The sequence below is a fragment of the Puma concolor genome, chromosome B3 (genome assembly GCF_028749965.1).
Source record: "Puma concolor isolate L17-30 chromosome B3, mPumCon1.1.hap2, whole genome shotgun sequence".
Taxonomy (NCBI): domain Eukaryota; kingdom Metazoa; phylum Chordata; class Mammalia; order Carnivora; family Felidae; genus Puma; species Puma concolor.
Genome location: NC_141672.1, coordinates 108,407,906 through 108,430,103, shown reverse-complemented (window position 1 = coordinate 108,430,103; position 22,198 = coordinate 108,407,906). Strand labels below are relative to the sequence as shown.

The 22,198-nt window shown below is 38.2% G+C and overlaps 1 protein-coding gene and 1 non-coding gene across 12 annotated transcripts in view; both read left to right on the top strand.

The window, feature by feature from the left end:
• CSNK1G1 (casein kinase 1 gamma 1) overlaps positions 1-22,198 on the top strand; it is a 162,348-nt gene that overhangs the window by 21,059 nt on the left and 119,091 nt on the right. The gene's annotated exons all lie outside the window — the stretch shown is intronic.
• Positions 13,238-13,371, top strand: LOC147580269 (small nucleolar RNA SNORA61). The gene has a single exon (XR_015253071.1). It is a non-coding gene; the product is annotated as a small nucleolar RNA SNORA61 (small nucleolar RNA).

Sequence of the window (22,198 nt, the reverse complement as noted above, 5' to 3'; positions counted from 1 at the left end):
TTTCTTTACAAAGCCTTCCCTTGTTGTTTTAAGTTTTTGATTAGATTCCGAAGTTCTGCAAAAGTTGATTCTGATAGCCTTTGCCAGCTTATTTGTTGCTTTTTTTTTTTTTTTTTTTTTGTGGAGGGGTGAAGCCCTGGAGTTCCTTACTCTGCCATTTTTGGTGATGTTCTTCCCTGTTCCCCTCCTTTTTTTTTTTTTTTTAAATCTTTATTTATTTTTGAGAGAGAGACAGAGTGTGAACAGGGGAGAAGCAGAGAGAGGAGACACAGAATCCGAAGCAGGCTCCAGGCCCTGAGCTGTCAGCACAGAGCCCGATCCCAGGGCTGGAACCCACGAACCGTGAGATCACGACCTGAGCCAAAGTCAGACACTCAACCGACTGAACCACCCAGGTGCCCCCCTGTTCCCCTCCTTTTTTAGATTTCCTACTGAATCTCTTCAAAGTAACCAGCTTTATTTTTACGATATGTTTTCAAGAACTACAACGTACATACATATAAAGGGTCATGTATAGTTTAAAGACTAAAGTTAACACTGCATTCCCATCACTCATGTAAAGAAACAGAGCATTACAGTACCTTAGGAGACTCTAGGTACCCCTTCCTTTTTCTGACCTTCTAGGAAACAATATCCTGAATATTATTAAATATCCTAATAGCTAATTAGATATGCACAGAGGCAGGAAAGTATAATCTATAACTAGAACAAAAGTCAGGCAATAGAAACAGACCTAGAAATGCTGAGATGATAGTTAGTACTCAAGGACTTTAAAAACATTTATTAAAAAGTTGAAGGATTTATTTTTTTTATGATTTTTAAATGTTTATTCTTTTTTGATTTTAGAAAATATTTATTTTTGAGAGAAAGCAAGCATGGGAGGGGCAGCATGAGGGGACAGAGGATCGAAAGCGGGCTCTGCATCAAGAGGCTGACAGCAGCAAGCCCCAGATGGGGCTTGAACTCATGAACTGTGAGATCATGACCTTAGCCAAAGTCAGATTTATCGACTGAGCCATCCAGGTGCCCCAAAAAGTTGAAGGATTTAAAGGCAAATGTGAAAATACTGAGGAGAGAAACGGATACAAGATACAAGAAAGAACCAAATAAAACTCTTCAAGCTAAAACATACCCAAATTGTTGCTTTTAAATTCAGCATTTTCAGTATAACTTACTGAATGAAGAATGTCATAATAGTCCTTTTTGAGCTCATAAAAGATAAAAACGTTAAGATCTAAAAAATGGGCATGTGATCAAGATGATTGTTGAATGAGGGAGGTAAGGACTAATATGGTTAAAGTAGGATCTAAGTATTTACTGTAGAAATATCTGAGGGGTACTTGGGTGGCTCAGTCAGTTAAGTGTCCAGCTCTTTTTTTTTTTTTTTTAATGTTCATTAATTTTTTTTTTTAATTTTTTTTTCAACGTTTATTTATTTTTGCGACAGAGAGAGACAGAGCATGAACGGGGGAGGGGCAGAGAGAGAGGGAGACACAGAATCGGAAACAGGCTCCAGGCTCTGAGCCATCAGCCCAGAGCCTGACGTGGGGCTCGAACTCCCGGACCGCTAGATCGTGACCTGGCGGAAGTCGGACGCTTAACCGACTGCGCCACCCAGGCGCCCCTAATGTTCATTAATTTTTTGAGAGAGACAGGGTGTGAGCGGGGAGCGGCAGAGAGAGAGGGAGACACAGAATCTGAAACAGGCGCCAGGCTTTGAGCTGTCAGCAAAGGGCCTGACACAGGGTTCGAACTCACAAACTGGGAGATCATGACCCCACCCGAAGTCGGATGCTTAACCGACTGAGCCACCCAGGCATCCCAAGCGTCCAATTCTTGATTTCAGCTCAGCTCATGCATGGTCTCACAGTTTGTGAGTTCAAGCCCCACATCGGGCTCTGCACTGACAGGGCAGAGCCTGCTTGGAATTCTCTTCTCTCCTCTCTCTGTCTTTCCATCCATGTGCATACTCTCTCAGAATAAATAAATAAGCTTAAAAAAATTGAGAATGATTAAACACAAGTATTTCATTAAATATATCTACATTATTACTATATTTGTATATTTAATATAAATTGAATAAATCGACTTAACATTTTACTTAATGTATGATAAATAGTAAATAAAAACATTTTATATTTTTAGTGTATAAATAGTTATGTATTAGTGTTTTTTTCTTAAACTGAACATTTTTAATCATTTGGTATGTAAGGCTGTGCTGTGTCCTTCTTGCTAGGACAGTACTGACAGCATAAACCTCTTTATGCACTCAGCTATGATTAAACTAAGGTTTACATCCTTGGTATTAAAATACTGCTGCCCATTTACTAAACATACTTTAAATCTTTCTAAGTTGCCAAACTTACCAGTACTGATTTCAGGGCTGTTGAGATTTGTTTTTATGTGGGCCAAGTTAGGACAATGAATTCTTTTTCTTTCTCTTTTCTTTTTTTCTTTTTCCTTCCCTTTTTTTTTTTTTTTTTAAGTTTATTTTGAGAGGCAGAGAGAGTGGAGGAGGGACAGAGAGACAGAGGGAGAGAGAATCTCAGGCAAGCTGTGTGCTGTCAGTGCAGAGCCCAACGCGGGGCTCAAATTCATGAATGTGGGATCATGACCTGAGCTGAAACCAAGAGTTGGACACTCAGCCAACTGAGCCACCCAGGTGCCCTGAATTCTTTTTCTTTGGTTAAAAAATTTAAGTTTTGGGGCGCCTGGGTGGCGCAGTCGGTTAAGCGTCCGACTTCAGCCAGGTCACGATCTCGTGGTCCGTGAGTTCGAGCCCCGCGTCAGGCTCTGGGCTGATGGCTCAGAGCCTGGAGCCTGTTTCCAATTCTGTGTCTCCCTCTCTCTCTGCCCCTCCGCCGTTCATGCTCTGTCTCTCTCTGTCCCAAAAATAAACGTTGGGGAAAAAAAAATTTAAGTTTTAATTCTTTTTTCCCCCCAACATTTTATGACTTATTTTGTAATAAGCCTTTATTTATTTATTTATTTATTTATTTATTTATTTATTTATTGTTTATAAATTTATTGTTGGGTGGTTGAGTTATGAAGTATCAACTTGGGGGGCACCTGGGTGGCTCAATTAGTTGAGTGTTGGACTCTTGATTTTTGCTCAGGCTCAAACTCGCAACCCCAAGATCAAGAGTCAGATGCTCCACCAACTGAATCAGCCAGGTGCTCCTATCCAATCATAGTTTTATACCCATACGAACTCTTGTAGTTTTATTTCCCTAGGAGTGTCATATATTCTCATTGATAGTGGAGAACTTGAGTGAGGGCTAGGAAGAATGTGTTTTAAAAGCATGAATCCTAAAACTCATGCTCTTTTCTTCAGAGTATACTTTTGAAGCTTACAGGAGCATGTTCCTCTGACTTCACTAAGTCACCTAACTTTACTAACAGGTTTGCTCATAGCAAATTAAAGGTGCTTCTAGAGCTGAATGCACCAACAGCTGGGAGAAGTGACTTTTGATTCAAGAAGAAAAACATTTAGTCTTAAAACTTAGTAGGGGCGCCTGGGTGGCTCAGTCGTCAGTTAAGTGACTTTGGCTCGGGTCATAATTTTGTGGTTCATGAGTTCAGGCCCTGCATCGGGCTCTTTGCTGATGGCCGGAGCCTACTTCGGATTCTGTGTTTCCCTCTTTTTCTCTGTCCCTCCCCCGCTCACACTCTTTGTCTCCCTCTCTCAAAAATAAACATTAAAATTTTTTTTAAAAAACACAAAACTTAGTAGCATGGGGCCATTTAGTATAGTAACACCGTTTGGCCATACAGACTTCATTAGGGCTGGATGACATAATTTTTCATAGAAGAATATAGTGATTGTTCTCAGTCATCAAAAAGGTTAAATTCACATAATGTCATGGTTTGGCTGCCTAAGAGCCCATGTGTGAGCGTATGCTCTAAAATTATTATCACTTCTCTTTTTTTTCTCTTCCTTTCCAATATTTATATCATATTTCTTTTTGAATTGTCTAGGACTCTTAGTTAAGTTACTTTTGTAGTAGCTCGTATTTTAGTATTGAGTATGTAAGTCTAAACTTTTCAGGTTTAAAAGGATAAACTTAGTGTTCAGGACATAATTTCCTAATGATTAGACTAATGACGGATTCTTATACTTAAAGATAATTATATCTGTGCACATAGTTTGACATATACACACACACACACACACATATATGTATATATGAAGTACTTGATTAGACAGAATTGTGATTGATAGAGACATGAATAGATTAGAAGGTGGGATAAGGTCTGCCAATTATGGGAAAGAGTAGAAAGATTAGATAGGTGTGTGAGTGATAGGTGGGGAAGATAAAATCTCAAGATTAATATGTTACTACTTTAATCTTATAATAACTCATTAAAGGAAGTTTTTCATTTTCTGTTTAAATTTCACTTTTACCCTAGGAATTTTGTGAATAATCAGATACTGTCCTTGAGTTTTTTGAGACTAAAGATTTTATGTAACTGATTAAAATGATTTATGATCTTTAACAGGTGGTAGAAAAGGAAAAGGGGACAAGTGAAACTGAGTTATCTTTGGAGTAACAGGATTTTATTCTGCTCTAGAATTATAAAACATTGGTTTAGACATGGACTTTGATGCAGCCAAATGTACAAAATTTTGTTTCGCTACACTGTCTTGATAATTGAATTTGGCCCAGAAACATGGGAATCCTGTGGGCGTGTGTATGTTTGAGTTCTGAGCAAGCTACTAAAGAAGGGTTGAACTAATGGCTCCCAAAGAAATGTTAAAATAAGGATTTTTAGGTGTTTTTGTTTGCTTCTTCATAGTGAGCCTGCCAGTTGTTTCTTTTCCCATTTTGCTTTTCTTGGCTTTAAAGAAACATTCTTCTTGATCGTTGCTTTTACTGTTTCAAAGTGAAACTGATATGCATGTCCCTTACTTTAGTGTAATGATACTGAATACAGAGTTAGCAGCACTTTTTTCTCCTTTGAGGTGTTGGGGAGGCATTTCCTCATCTGCTTCTCTCAAACGTTATCTTTTAGTATTTTCACTGGGTTTTCAACTGAGGGTTTATTTCCCAGTCAGAGACTCTTACTGCAGATAGACGTCTCAGAAGTCTTAATGGATTCTTGTGAATTCAGTATGGAGTCACAGGAAAGAAAGGAGAAATTTCTGGGTCTTTCTGCAGTAGCAATAAATATAAACTGTCAAGCCATAACAAATTCAAGTCCTTTTCAGAATTTTGTTGTTTGGTATGCAGGCACAAGAACAGGAGAAACTTCTTGGCCCTCTGTGTGGATATGAGGAGAGGTTATGGTTGTCTTTTGTCTGCTTATTTTTCTTACCTACTTACCTCCACCTGCTTTGAACGTGTTGACAGGAAGAACAGAATGAAGGGGGAAGAGCCCTCTTGGTGGATTGCCCCACCTCTCTGATAAGTTTGTGTGTGTGTGTTTTTAAAGTAGGCTCTATGCCCAACATGGGGCTTGAAGTCAAGACCCTAAGACCCAAAGTAGTATGCTGTACTGAGCCAGCTAATCACCCCGATTTCTGATCAGTTTTGCTGTTTTTCTGTGGTTATCATTGTTGTTTTAGCAATAAAGAAATTGAGGCCTTATCAAAGGTTACTGTTTCCCTAGATTTTCTGTCCATTGTTTACGATGGAACCCTTTTGTGAGTCTGGTGCTTTCCCCCACCTTTGAGCTATGAAGTCATCCTAACTTCTTCTTTACAGAGGAGGTGCATTGAAGTAGTCATTTACCAGTTTGTGATTTCATCCTGATTGGCAGACTGTGATGTTGGAGCTACATTGGTTTTGCCCATAAAATACACTTGTGGCTGATCTGACAGCCACAGAGAGTGAGTTGTCTTTCTATAGCTTTGAAATTAAAATGCAGCTTGACAAACTTTATATGGTAACTGTTGCTTACATTTGGCTGCCTACAGAAATTTACTACATTCTAAAACAGTTACATGAGAGAATGGCTGATAGGGTTGAGTTAAGTAGCATATTTGTATGAATAATTTTTCAACCTAGTATAGAAAAGGAGAGCTAGTTAGTTTAAAATGGTGGTAGTATTCATTTTGTTGCATAAGTAATGTAATGAAAATACTTAAAAATGAAAAGAAAATGAGAATTTTACAATTCTAGCACAGAGATCATTTTTATTTTCCATTCTTACTTGCACTATATGTGTAAGTATACCATACTTAATTTTTATTATTTTGTAATATCATAAATACATATGTATAATCTGTAGAGCCATGTTTAAAAATTTTTTTAAGTTTTATTTAAGTAATATCTACACCCAGCATGGGGCTCAAGCTCACAACCCCAAGATCAAGACTTGCATGCTTTTCTGAATGAGCCAGCTGAGTGCCCCTATAAAGCCCTGTTTTAAAAGTTAGAGATACGGGGAAAGTTTTAGGGGTCTTAGAAATGGATGGTAAAGACTATGAAGTAATACTTCCTTATAATTATTTGATAAAGGACACCCCTTAGAAAGGAACTTCGAAGGAGTGAAAAAGAATAAGGAAATGAAATAACACAAGAAAGCTATAATTTCAGAACCACTGGTGTAACATAATCTTACATTATCAGTTTAGAATAGAGGTATACATTTACTTTATTTCCAATGATAAAGGAGACTATTTTTTTCCCAAGGGATACTATCTTTAAAAGCAAATAAAATCTTCCTACTATTAAACACCTAAAAATGATAGATTTATTTTTTAAGCTTTTTTTTTTTTTGATGTTTTTATTTATTTTTGAAAGACAGAGACAGAGCACAAGTGGGGGAGGGCAGAGAGAAAGGGAGACACAGAATCTGAAGCAGACTCCAGCCTCCAAGATATCAGCACAGAGCCTGACACAGGTCTCAAACCTACGAACGGTGAGATCATGACCTGAGCTGAAGTCGGACACCTAACCAACTGAGCCATCCAGGCGCCCCCTTAAAAACTTTAAAAAGTCATGGTTGAACTAGCAAAAAGTAAAATGAAAAAACAAAACACAGAGAGCCCAAATTCAGAGAGGTTTAGAAGCATCTGATGACTGCTGTGCTGAAGGCATCTACTAGTTCCAGATGACTTGTGTTTTCAGTTTTTAAGAGGTACACATGGGACTCAGGAGACAATAGAAGCCATGCATTACAGGAAGTCAGGCCAGAGATCCACCTTCCTAAAATGAGAATCCACAAAAAGCTATATGCCCATTAGGAAAGGGAGAAGCAGAAAAAAACTCACCCTAGCAAAGAGAGACAGAAACTTATCCTTCTTTGCCTTGAATATAAATAGAGGGTGAAAAAAGTTTTCCCTGAATGTTTATCATTAGAAACATGTCCTCATAGAGATTTGAGACTCCACTACCTCTGTGACTTCAAAAAATCTCTAAGATGAGACTTGTTTTGAGTGATTATGGTTTGGTATTGTGCCCTGGCAAAGACAGAAATGAATCCAAATGCTTTCTGGAGGAATAACCTCTCAGAGTCTTCAAAGAATTACCAAAGATATATTCCAGAGAATATGAGCTGTCTTACACAAAGCACATGAGGAAACAGGTTACCATGAGCAAAACAAAATATCTAAATCAGACCCACAGGGAGTTCAAGTATTGTCATTACTGGATACTAAATACAGAAATAAATGTGCTTAATGTATCTGATAAAGCAAATGGGAGAAGTGAAATTATGACAAAGGATTATCCAAAATAATTAGAATCCAGAAACAAAAATATAATAATTAAAGTGATAACTTCAAGGGCAGGTTTAATAGCGTATTGGATTGAAAAGAGAATTGGTGAAGTAGAAGACAGATTTGAAGAAGTGATTAGGAATGTTATGCAGGGAGATATCCTAACTCCTAGAACCTGTGAATACATTGCCTTAAATGGCAGGGGAACTCTGCAAATGTGATTAAATTAAGGATTTTGAGATGGGGAGATTATCCTAGATTATCTGGTGAGCCCATTGTAATCACAAAGGTCCTTGTAAGGAAAAACAGTAGGCGGGAGAGTCAGAGAAATTTGAAGATGCTACATTGTTTGCTTTGAAAATGGAAGAAGGAGCTGTGAGCCAAGGAATACAGGTGGTTTCTAGAGGTTGAAAAAGACAATGGATTCTTCCTTGGAGCCTCCACAAAGAATGCAGCCCTGTCAACTTGAGTTTAGCCTGGTGAGATCCAATTTGGACTTCTGACCTCCAAAACTGTGAGATAAAAAAAAATCTGTGTTTTTTTTTTTTTTTTTTTGACCACAAAGTTTGTGATAATTTGTTACAGCAGCAATAAAAAATGAATTCAACATCTAAACAAAATTCTACGTGTAGACAAATGAGAAAAGGGTAAGAGACATATGGCTTGAAACTTTATATGTGCATTTAAAAATTTCCAGAGTAGTCCCTGAAAGAGTAAAAGTTGACTAGAAGGCAAGTGGAATAGGAGAGGGGAATTTCAAATAATATGGAAAAAAAAGGAGAAAGAAACAAGAGTGGGACAAAGATATGGTAAAAATAAGGCCAAATAGATCACTAATCATAATGAATGTAAATGGATCAAATGCTCTAGGTAAAAGACAAAGATTGTCAGACTCTATGTAAAACATAAGCTAAAACGAACTTGTATGTTTTTTAAAAATATACAATATTTTTGGGGCGCCTGGGTGGCGCAGTCGGTTAAGCGTCCGACTTCAGCCAGGTCACGATCTCGCGGTCCGTGAGTTCGAGCCCCGCGTCGGGCTCTGGGCTGATGGCTCAGAGCCTGGAGCCTGTTTCCGATTCTGTGTCTCCCTCTCTCTCTGCCCCTCGCCCGTTCATGCTCTGTCTCTCTCTGTCCCAAAAATAAATAAAAAAAAAACGTTGAAAAAAAAAAAAATTTTAAAAAATATACAATATTTTTAAAGTTTGTTTGTTTGTTTTGAGAGAGGGAGAGAGAATACCCAGCAGCCTCTGTACCATCAACATGGAGGCGACTTGGGCCTCAAACCCCTCAACTGTGAGGTCATGACCTGAGCAGAAATCAAGAGTCAGATGCTTAACCGACTGAGTCACCCAGGTGCCCCAACAACATAAGGTTTTTAAGAGATTAAAATATTACAACAGAGGAAAGTTGAAGATAAAAAGGATGCAAAATAGGAACCAAAAGAAATTGGTAGTTACATTAATATAATAAAATTACTTCAGGGAAAGGAGCACTATTAAACCGAATCCATGTTTCAGATGTGAATTGGTTTTTGCTGCTAGTTAGATGCAGAAACTAACAGTGACTTAAAGAAGGTAGGTCTATATTACCCCTTCCTCCTGCCCTTGAAAGAGTCTAGAGATTTACATTCTAGGGCTGATTATGGAGGTTTCATTTTTATCATCAAAGTCTCAGGATACTTCGCTGAGTGTTTTCAGTGCTGCCATCTTTTGTGGCTAACCTTATGGTAAGATGGCTGCTTTCGGCACCAACTCTCACAGACTCCATGTAGGAGGAAGGATGAGGGATGGGTGTGGAGCCTATGCAAGCTATTAGGCCATCTCTAAATGTGGTTCATTGAAGTTCCACTTAGCAAGACCATTATGAAATGTATTTTAGGCAAGCATATTGCTGCCTAGAGCAAAATGGGATTTTATTTACTGAGGAAAGAAGAGAGATTGACTGTTGGAACAGATCACCAGCAGTCTCTGCCACTTTATATAATAAAGGCTTTGTTTACCAGAAGATACTAGGATTACAACTTTATTTGTACCCTATAACACACATTCCACATACATAAACTAAAAATAACAATTACAAGGATAAATGTACAAATGTACCACCAATGCAGATTAAAAAAATTTTTTTTGTTTACTTTTGAGGGAGAGAGAGAGATGGAGACACAAAATCCAGAGCAGGCTCCAGGCTCTGAGCTTGTTGCACAGAGCCTAACACGGACTCAAACTCACGAGCCATGAGATCATGACCTGAGCCAAAGTCAGACACTTAACTGATGGAGCCACCCAGGCGTGCCCCCCCACCCCATCATAATAGATTTTAATAAAACCAAAAAAGTTACTAAGGAGATAAAAGACTTGAACAACACAATAAACAAGCTTGAACTACTGGGTGAATATAGAATATTGTATTCAAAAACTTTTTTGAAATGTTTGTTTATTCTGAAAGAGTGTGTGCAAGCGGGGGAGGAGCAGAGAGGGAGAGAGAATCCCAAGTAGGCTCAGCACTGAGCGTAGAACCCAACGTGGAGCTTGACACGGAACTTGATCTCACAAACCGTGAAATCATGACCTAAGCCAAAATCAAGAGCAGAGTACCCGACTGAGCCAGCCAGGTCCCCACGCTGAATTCAAATTTTAAATAATCAGTACCATAGAATTGCTACTGTGTGGAATCCAAAATTTCAGATAGTGCAATAGATAATTACTTAACCTTAAAAAGTGCCCCTGAAAATCTCAACAAATTTCAAAGAATATATGATATTCAGATCACTTTCTCTGATGACAATGCAAACTAAATTGGGCCTCTGTTTTTTAAAAGGTAACCTTAAAAAAATGTCTGAAAAAAAAATATATATACTTGTAAATAACTGGGGTTACAGAAGAATTTATGATGGAGTTTTAAGAATATTTAAAACTTGGGGTGCCTGGGTGGCTCAGTTGAGCATCCAGCTTCAGCCCAGGTCATGATCTCACAGTTCGTGAGTTTGAGCCCCAGGTCAGGTTGTGTGGTCACAGAGCCTGGAGCCTGCTTCATATTCTGTGTCTCCCTCTCTCTTTGCCCCTTCCCCACGCATGCTCTGTCTCACTCTCTCTCAAAAATAAAAAACATTAAAAAAATTTTTTTTAAAAAGAACACTTAAAATTCAATAATAATGAAAATGCAACATCAAAATTTGGATAAATCTTAGTCGTTCTTGGCCATAGCACAAAGCTAACTTTCATAAATATCCCATGAAAGTTTGAAAAGAATGTCTATTTTGTAATTGTTTCTGGCAGTGTTAATTAAGAGAGACCCAAACTTTTCAGGGCTTAATGTTAACATACACTGCCTTGTGCATTTTGACCTCTGACAGTTGTCTGCTTTCTTTGCTTTAATATTAATTACGGTTCCTTGATCAGATTAGATCAGTAGTTCTGAGAGTTTAGTGTATATCAGAGTCATTTGGGGGATTTGTGGGGGGGTTTTAAGTTTATTTATTTATTTTGAGAGAGAGAGAGCATGTGCACGAGTGAGGAAGGGGCATAGAGGGAGAGAGGGAGAATCCCAAGCAGGCTCCACACTGTCAGTGCAAAGCCCAGTGCAAGGCTCAAACTCACAAACCGTGAGTGGGGTCATGATCCCAGCTGAAATCAGATGTTTAACTGATTGAGCCACCCAGGCTCCCCTAGAGGAACCAACTGAGCCACGCAGATGATTTGTTAAAGCACAGATTGCTGGGCCCCACCTCCAGAGTTTATGATGTAATGGATCTGGGGTGGGCCCCAAAATTTCCTTTCTTTCTTTCTTTCTTTCTTTCTTTCTTTCTTTCTTTCTTTCTTTCTTTCTTTCTTTCTTTCTTTCTTTCTTTCTTTCTTCCTTCCTTCCTTCCTTCCTTCCTTCCTTCCTTCCTTCCTTCCTTCCTTCCTTCCTTCCTTCCTCTTTTTCTTTTTCTTTTTTTTAAATTTAGATTCAAGTTAGTTAACTTCGAGTGTAGTATTGGTTTCAGGAGTAGAATTCAGTGATATGTCCACTTATGTATAACACCCAGTGCTCATCCCAACCCCAAAATTTCCATTTTTAACATATTCCTGAGTGATGTTGATGCTCCTCACCTAGGGACCCTGCTGTGAGAACAGCTGTATTAGAGACTACATTCTGTTGACTCCATTCCTTTGTACGTATTTTTTTTCCTCTGCTGCCTTTTCTCTCAAACTTTTTTTCAGGAACCCTTACACCACTCCTCCCACCACACACACACAATTTAAATCTCATTCTTCTTAGAACTATTTTTACCCACTAAATTGTTAGGTGTTCCTTGTCTATACTTCCTTATACTGCCAATATCTCTTGCACATCTGTAAGAACCCCTTTCATATTTCTTAAAGCCATTAAAATTTTTTTAGTGTTTATTTTTAAGAGAGAGAGACAGAGACATAGAGCAGGAGTTGGGGAAGGGCAGAGAGAGAGAGAGAGAGAGAGAGATAAAGAATCCAGAGTAGGCTCCAGGATCTGATCTGTCAGCACAGAGGCCCACACAGGGCTGGAACTCATGAACTGTGAGGTCATGACCGGAGCCAAAGTCAGACACTCAGCTGACTGAGTCACCCAGGCTCCCCTCTTAAAGCTGTTGAAAGCTATGTATTTTGTGTTTTTAGCCGGTGTATATCTTAATACCTGGTACATAGAAAGCAGTCAATTAATACTTGCTAATAAATAAATGGGCTTTTGCCATTCATATTTTGATTGTGTTTTGTAGGAAGAAACAATTATGGAAATTTATCCAGCACTATGTATATAGCACAGTGTTAAAATTCTGTGTTGTATATTCAGAAATACATGGTTAAAATATACTTTAGGAAGGTCACCTGAGTTTGGAAAGCTTCCTTTTGTCTTCCTGCTATTTCATGTCTGGCTGGAACAAAAAGATACGGGAATAAAGATGGTGAAATGAGAAATAAACTGCTTGCAATGGATTGAATGAGGATAAAATAACTAGGCCTGTGGTTCTTCCTTGATTCATTGTATCAGAGTTGAATCTAAAAGCAAGATCAGGGGCACCTGGGTGGTTCAGTCAGTTAAGTGTCTGACTCAATTTCAGTTCAGGTCATGATCTCACAATTCATGAGATTGAGCCCCGTGTCGCGCTCTGGGATTCTCTCTCTCCCTCTCTCTCTGCCCCTTCCCCATTCTGGTATATGTGCCCCCCCCTCAAAATAAATATTTAAGAAAACACCAATTAACCATATAACATTGTTTAAAATGTACAGTTTTAAAGTAAAAAAAAAAAAAAAAAAGAAACGGGATAATACAGAAATCTAAAGTTTTAGAGTTTACTTTTGGGGGGAGGAGAAATTAATACATCTTGGACTTGTTTCCTGTCAATATACTTCACTTCATTTTTTAAAATAGTTGTAGAATTTATATGGATATGCCTAAGAAATTTCCTATAATGTTGAATACAATTCTGAAAATTATTATCTGAAATTTTAGGTGTGAATCTATAAATTTCTGGGCAGGCTAACTAACCTTATTTTCCCCTTTTCACTTGTACTGCTATTAAAATCAGACCTGTTAATTAAGGTTAAGCCTACAGACTTGAAGCTGGAACTTCTCATTAGATCTGAATGCTGGTCTTCGTTATCATAGAGGGAGGAAAAAGAACACTGAAGCTGGCCTCCCAGTGCTTATAGTCTGGTATATAGGTTGTGGGCTAGTTTCAAACAAGGTAAAATAAATAAAGAAAAATAAAATTTTCGGGGCGCCTGGGTGGTGCAGTCTGTTAAGTGTCTGACTCTTGATTTCAGCTAGGGTTATAATCTTGCGGTTTGTGGGATCAAGCCCTGTGTCGGGCTCTGTGCGGACAGCGCAGGGCCTCCTTGGGATCCTCTCTCCCTCTCTCTCTCTCCCTCAAAGTAAATAAGTAAATATTTTTTAAAAAAATAAAACTTGACTGAATACTGAAAAGCTGAAATATCAGTAGCAGATGATCATTTTGTGTCAGAAAAATTTTGACATATTTTCTTAGTTTTAAGAGAATAGGCTTGGGGCGCCTGGGTGGCTCAGTCGGTTAAGCGGCCGACTTCAGCTCAGGTCATGATCTTGCAGTTTGTGAGTTTGAGGCCCGCGTCGGGCTCTGTGCTGACAGCTCAGAGCCTGGAGCCTGCTTTGGATTCTGTGTCTCCCTCTCTCTCTGCCCCTAACCCACTCACATTCTGTCTCTGTCTCTCTCAAAAATAAATAAACATTAAAAAAAATTTTTTTTTTTAAAGAATGATTACAGGGAAAAGTGGCCATGGTTCCAGATATCACAGAAATTGAAATGACCAAAAGAATTCTGTATTAAATTTTGTATTAATCAACTTCTAATGGTTAAGACACTTTTATGTGTTCAGAATTTACTCTACCTAACATGTTATGAAGCATTGGACTCCATAGTAATAAATTTTACCTTACATGTTCAACATCATCTTCTTGACAAAACTTGAATATACTTATACATGCAGATGTACTCATATTTCCTAAAAGAATACATTTTCTTGTGATAATCTCTGTGTTGTGCTAGTCAGAGGTGAATCTTAACCATTAAGAAGTTGGATGGGGTTCATTTAAACCTCTGGCTACAGGAGTATGCTATCATAGGGCACCCATATGCTTCTCTTCCTGTAGGTTTTAGTTATCAGTATAGTGTTCATAAAGGACTCTTGAGTCAGGCTCCCAAGTATACTGGCTCCATTGCTTCCCAGTTTTGTGAATCTCAGGCACACCTTACTTGGTTTCCTCCTGCATGAAATGAGGATGATAGTAAAACTTTTACTATCTTCTAGGGTTGTAGAAGGATTTAATGAATTAATATATTTAAGGCACTTAAAAAGTGCCTGGCACAAAAGGGCCCAATAAATTTTAGATGTTATAGTTGTCACTGTTCTACAGTCTGACAGATGTGAACTATCTCAGGTTTTCATTATGTCCTATAAAGTATATGCAGAGATTAATAAAATCTACTGAGAAAGAGTGGTTTTATATTAAGAATACTAGAAGGAAACTACTCCTTTTGTACTACCGTGTAAGCTATAAAATGAGAGAATAAGCAGATGATGGCCTTTTGAAGGAAAGAGGGGGATAAATATAACTTTAAACATTCTAATCAGATGGGTGAAATTGCTTTTATGTTTAGCCAGTGATTAACAAATAATTATTTGACACTGGACAAAAGTTAAATAAAAATTGATTAATATTTGTATTAATATTACAGCAGATTTTCAACAGCAGCTCTTCAAGTTACCAATAAAAACAGTGGAAAATGGAGACTCATTCATGACAAAAGCAAGTGGAAGATAATAGTGTAGTGCCTTTCATACTGCTATGATTAAAGTGCAACCCTGTCTTAAACTTCAGGGTAACTGAGTTTTAAAACTTAGCTTGCGGGGCGCCTAGGTGGCTTAGTTGGTTAAGCGTCCAACTTCAGCTCAGGTCATGATCTCACGGTTTGCGAGTTCTAGCCCCATTTTGGGCTCTATGCTGACAGCTCAGAGCCTGGAGCCTGCTTCAGATTTTGTGTCTCCCTCTCTATCTGTCCTTCCCCTGCTCGGGCTCTGTTCTCTCTCTCTCTCTCTCTCTCTCTCTCTCTCTCTCTCTCTCTCTCTCTCAAAAATAAATAAACATTAAAACAATTTTTTAATTAAAAGAAAAAAAAAAAAGCTTAGTTTGCAGGTACCAAGTGAGAGCATAGTATGTACCTGAGATGAAAACAGCTTAGCTGTTGGCACCTTTGGGAGAAAGAACCAGATTTTTTGTAACTAGTTTATGCATAAAACTGAGAAAGAGAAAGCTGAATGTGGGAACATTTCTGTTATAAGCCTTTATGCTCCATGAGGTGAGAAAAACATGTTATAGAATAAGGATTTCAGAAAGTGAAAGACATTTACTATTTAGGGTAATTGTTAAGTCTTTGACTAGATGCTTTAAAAAAAAATTTATTTTTTTTTAATTTTTAGAGACAGAGCATGAGCAGGGGAGAGGGACAGAGGGAGAGAGAGAAAATCAAGCAGAGTGCAAGGCTGGATCTCACAACCTGGGATCATGACCTGAGCCGATACGAGAGTCGAACACTTAACAGACTGAGCCACACAGGGGCCCCAGACCAGATGCTTTTAACTGAAATTTGTGATGTCTGGCCATAAGCTAGCTCAGTATCAGAAGCAGCTTGTGGGCTTATAATTTTGTATGATATAACATAGCCTTTTTCCTTTATAAACCCTCTGTCATATAAATGCTTGCGTTATCTGATGTGGAATAAACTTTTGTTTTGAATGCTGCTCATTTCCTTTGAATTCTACCTTAAATTGTTATCATTTGGATTTGAAATTTAGAAATGGGAATATTCCTTGAATAAGAAATAAATTTATATAGTTAATAGTACTAGTCATGATATTCTGAACTTCTTGGTAGAAAACATCATTATTTCAGACTTCTGCTTTTCATGAGGAGACTTTTGGGAGGGGGTTGGAGTGAACAGGTACTTTTTAGTTTAAACATGGTACTATTTTTGTGGGTTCCCATCCTTGTTTTTGTCAATGGAGATTATTTATGCTAAAGACTTTAAAAGCTGTATTTCACTTGAACAACTTTAGATCAGAGGTTGTAAACAGATGTCTTGGAGAGTATTTAAAATCTAAAATAATTAATTGCCAGCATATAAAAATGAGATTTTATTGAAATTTCAGTGACTAACAACTCCTGTAAAATCAGTGCTGGTAACATTGGCTCTGTATTCTTACATGGTAGAAGTCAGCAGGAGCTGAGAGATATCTGTGCTTTAGTTGGGATATCCACTATTCACTTTACCACCACATACCTTTGAAATGATCATGACTAATCATATTGATATCTGGTCCTTCTCAGCATTATAATTTCTGCATCAGTGAGTTTTGTTTTGTTTTTTAATTTTTTAAATTTTATTTCAGGGGTGCCTGGGTGTCTCAGTTGGTTAAGCGTGCAACTTCGGCCTAGGTCATGATCTCATGGCTCCTGAGTTTGAGCCCCACGTGGGGCTCTATGCTGACAGCTCAGAGCCTGGACCTGCTTCAGATTCTGCATCCTTCTCTCTCGCTCTGCCCCTCCCCTGTTCTGCCTCTCCCCCACTCATGCCCTCTCTATCTCAAGAATAAAGAAACATTAAAACACACACACACACACACACACACACACACACACACACACACACACACACACAAATGAGATCCCTTGGAGAAACTCTGCTACAAAAAGGGGGCATAAATATCATGTTCAAGTGATGAAGAACATAGTGTGGGAAATAGAAGAAATTTTAATTCATTGAAGGGAGACGGAGACTTAGGCTGGCTTCCTAGTTAAAAAAAAAATTGTGGACATATTTAAAAATCACTACACGTTTTTGGGTTTTTTTTGTAGTTTCAGGAGGATAGTTGTGAACCAGTAAACTTTTGATTCATTGGGGCTCAATGGGTGAGTGAGTGCAGGCAGGGTCCTTTGGTAAGTGTGGCAGATGGGAGAGAGCTCAGATTTTGGACTCCTGGCTGGGTTTGACTGTGTGACGTAGTCAGTGACTATGACCTCTCTGAGCTTCAAGTTCCTCATCTATGGCAAGGAATAATTGGCTTTTACCACAGCAGTAAGTCCAGGTTCATTTCACTGAATAGGTCACATAGCACTCAGAGTTAATCATTTTGAAAATGTAAATGTCCTTTATAAATCTAAATCCCTTTTTGTATAAATGTCACTCCATGGCTTTAAATGCTTAAATGGTTTCTTGCAGTATCAGTGATCTATAAAAATCCTGAATGATGGACTCCTGCTGTATCTTCACCTTGAGAACTGTAATCCCCAGCCTTGTTGGTCTTCTTCCGCCAAGTCTGTTTTTATAGGCTGTTTCTCTGTCTGGAGACTCTGTTCGTAGCTCTTGATAAGACTGGCTCCTTCTCATCCTTAAGGACAGTGTTGAATTGTGGCTTCTACTAAAGGTCTTAATCCCCTTCTGTCTAAAACTCTCCCTTTTGACTTCCTCATAAACTTTATTTCAGCAGGTCTTTTTTTCTTTGTAGCATGGCCCAAATTTGTATTTCTTTTATTCCTGTTATTGTGATGCCACCTCTAAACTGTAAGCTTTATGAGAACAAGAACTACATATATGTTGACTTCACCATTTTATCCCTGGTGACTATCCTAGTTTCACGCACATAGGAGACACTCATTAAATGTTTGTTGATTGAATTAAGAACTCCACTTTGAATAGATATAAATGCTTGTACTTTTCCTTGTCAACAGCTGAAAATTATGCAGACTCCTTTAGTTAATTGCTGTTAATTCCTTAAAGCTCTTTTATGTGGATACAATATTTTAAAGAGTGTATATCTTCTTTTAAGACTTCATTTTTTAGAGAAATTTTAGGTTCACAGTAAAATAGGAAGGTAAAGAGATTTACCCCTCATACACCTCTCCCCCCAACACACATACATAGCACTGCCATTGTCAACATCCCCCACCACAGTGATAAATTTGTTATAATTGATGAACATACCTTGACAAGTCATAATTACTCAAAGCCTGTAGTTTACATTAGGGTTCACTCTTGGTGTTGTACGTTCTGTGGTTTGGACAGATGTATAATGACATATATCCACCATTATAGTATCATACGGAATAGTTTCACTGCCTTAACAAATCCCCTGCTAGAAGAGTACATACGAGGTACACGTTACATGGAATCGAGGAGTCAGGAAAAGTTTTCCAGAGAAAGGGACATTTAAGGTAAAGGCTAAAGAGGAGCCTAAGTTAATTTAAGGGATCCAGGCTGAGCGTCTTTGGGAAGGAATGAAGTAAGTTTGGTGTTAATGTAAGGAAAGAATTGAAGCTGGGGAGGTAAGCAAGTGCCAGATCAGGAAGGACTTTAAGCCACTTAGAAGATCGTACCTTTTTTCTGAGGTCATTGGAAAGCCATTGAAAGCCTTTGAGTTGGAGGATAACGTGACCAGACTTGCATTTTAGAAAGTTTCCTCACGCTACAGTGGTGAACAAATTACTATGGAGAGGTAAGATTTGAGAGGAGAAACCTGGAGCAAGGAGATCAGTTAAGAGATTCTGTTCCATCCCTCTGGGAGGCTGGTTTCTTTGCCAGGCTATATTAATCAAGATGGAGAAAGCTTATGGATGTGAATGTTATTTAAGAGCTAAAATTGACAGTTCTTTTGTCTCTTGTTTAAGTCACAGGGTAAATGGTTATTAGTATTGTGCTTTGAGATAAGATCCCAAGAAAATAAAGTAGGTTTGAAATTTTCTTAGGGAGGAGGGAGGTGTTGGGAGAAATGGAAGCCAAGAGATGAATTCACTTGGTGGTGTTCAGTTTGAAGTGTCTGAATTTTTTTCATTTAGGTAGAAAACTTGTGTTTGCCCCTGACTATATAAATCTCAACCTCAGGAGAAGGGTGATAGAGCTGGAAGTGTAAATTAGGATGCATCAGTGTGTAAATGAATGTATGATATTGGTGCTTAGAATAATGTAGCAGTGCCTGGGAATGATGTCTTTTACATAATAAATGCTTAACAAATTTGTGATGCGTGAATGCATGTCTAGGAGCCATGAAGTGGTCTTGAATGAGAAGAGAGACTTGGGCCAGTATTCAGAAGAAATGAAACAATTTAGGGACAGGCTGAGTAAGAAGGAGCAGACACAGAGATAGGAGGAAAGTCAGAAGAGAATGATAGCATGAACTCAAACGGGAAATAATTTTTTTTCTTAGACTATTTAAATGTTTATTTATTTTGAGAGAGAGACAGAGCATGCATGTGCGCACATGAGCGGGGAAGGGGCAGAGAGAGGGGGTACAAAGGATCTAAAAGGGGCTCTGCACTGACAGCAGCAAGCCCAATGTGCGGCTCAAACTCACAAACTGTGAGATCATGACCTGAGCCGAAGTCGGACGCTCAACCGACTGGGCCACCCAGGCGCCCCTGTACTATTCTTAAAGTAAGCTAGAGAAAAAAATATTGAAATCATGAGGAAGAGAAAATACATTTACAACATTGTACTATATTTATTGAAAAAAAAGTCCTTGTGTAAGTAGACCCATGCAGTTTGAACCCTGTTGTTCAAGGATTGACTGTATTATTATTAACTGAAGTCCATAGTTTACATTAGAATCCAGTCATTGTGTTACTTATTTTATGGGTTTTCTAACACATAATATGTATCTACCATTACAGTATTCTTAGAATAGTTTCACTTCTCTAAAAATCCCTTCTACCTTTTCATCCTTTTCTCCCTTTGTCTCCCTGAAGCCCTAGCAACCACTGATCTTTTTACTGTGTCCATAATTTTTCCTTTTCCAGAGTGTCAAATAGTTGGAATCATATATATATATAGTATTTTCAGATTAGTTTCCTTCACTTAGCAATATTCTTTTAAGTTTCCTCTGTTTCTTTTCATGGCTTGATACCTTATTTGTTTTTATCATTGAATAATATTCCTTTACATGGCCATATCATAGTTTATCCATTTACCTATTGAAAGACATCCTGATTGCTTCCAATTTTTGGTGATTTCACATATAAACATTTACTATGTTTAGCTGCTCTAAACATTATGTGAAGGTTTTTGTATGGGCTTAAGTTGTCTGTTCTTTTGAATAAGTACCAAGGATTGTTGGATCATATATTAAGAATATGTTTAATTTTGTAAGAGACTGCCAAACTGTCTTCCAATGCAGTTGTACCATTTTGCATTCCAAGCAGCAGTGAATGAGAGTTCCTGTTGCTCCACATCCTCACCAGCATTTGGCATTGTCAGTGTTTTGGGGTTTCATCATTGTAATAGTATAGTGGTACCTCATTTGAATTTGCAGTTCCCTAATGGCATATGATGTTGAGCATCTTTTCATATGCTTAATTGTGACCTGTATATCTTTGTGAGGTGTCTGTTCAGATCATGTGCCCATTTTTTTAAAAAAAGTTTACTTTTGAGAGGGTAGGAGGGGCAGAGAGTCAGAGACAGAAGATACTAAGCAGGCTCTGTGCTAAGAGTGGAGAGCCCAATGTGGGGCTTCAACTCATGAACTGTGAGATGATGATCTGAGCTAAAATCAGATGCTTAACTGATGAAGCCACCCAGGCACCCCTCCTTTGCCCATTTTTAAAGCAGGTTTGTTTTCTTGTTTAGTTTCAAGGTTTTTGTATCTTTTGGATAACAGTCTTTTCTCAGATATTTGTTTTGTGAATATTTCTCCCAGTCTGTAGCTTGTCTTTTCATTCTTTTAACAGTGACTTTTGCAGAGCAAAAGTTTTTAATTTTAATTAAATCGAACTTACCAATTTTTTCTTTCATGGATTGCAGTTTGGTGATGTGTATGAGACATCATTGCCAGACCCTAAGGTCACTTAGATTTTCTCTATAATATCTTCTAATAGTTTTATAGTTTTGTGTTTTACATTTAGATCTATGATTCATTTAGAGTTAATTTTTGTGATAGGTATGAGGTCTGTGTCTAGATTCACTTTTTTTGCATGTAGTGGCCATTTTTTCCAGCACCATTTTTAGAAGAGACAATCCTCTGCTGAATTGCCTTTGCTCCTTTGTCAAAGATCAGTTTGATTACATTTGTGTGGGTCTGTTTCTGGGCTTTTTGTTCTGTTCCATTGATCGGTTTGTCTATTCTTTTGCCTATACCGCACTGTCTTGATTACTGTAGCTTTGTAGTGAGTCTTGAAGTTGAGTAGTGTTGGTTGTCTTTCTTCTTCTCTTTGAAATATGTGTTAGCTATTCTGGGTCTTTTGCCTTTTCATACAGACTTTAGAGTTACTTTGTCAGTACTCAAAAGATAACTGGCTAAGAATATATTTTTTTTAACAGTAAAAGTTTTTTCTAAATGGGGAGATGTGGGGAAAATGTAAGGTACAGAAGCACTGAAAATGTTCAAATGGGCTTGGCCTTCATTCCAGTCTAAGGTAATGACATAGGAAGCTCCTGAACTTGCTTCCTCCCATGGACACATCAAATCTATAGCTACACACAGAAGAATTCCCTCTGAAAGGAATTCAGAAACTAGTTGAACAACTCCAATACATTGAGTGAATGAGGAAAAAATCCCACATCGAAATGGATAGGAAAGACTGAGACACATTCTTTCTATAAACCCCACCCCTGGCACAGCAACATACAATTTAGGAGGGAACTCACAATTCCCAGCTTCTCCCTGAGGAGTAAAGGGTTTGCAGTCAAAATCTAGTGCCTCAAAATTTAAGGCTTCTGTCTGACAAATGGGACCCCAACACACCTAGCTCTGAAAGCCAGTGGAGCTTGTGTCCATAGGACCCAAAGACTGTAGCAAACAAACAGTGCCTAAGAGCCTGCTGAGGAATCTGCTATGGCTATCCGCACCATGGCTCAGTGCAGAGGCAAAAGACAGAAATGCCCATCTCCTGGTCTTTACCTGAAAGAGGACTGTTTGTTTACTTGAAAAAGCTGCTGCCTGAGAGTCATGCTTCTGATTTAACACACATCTAGGGACAGACCACAATCCTCCA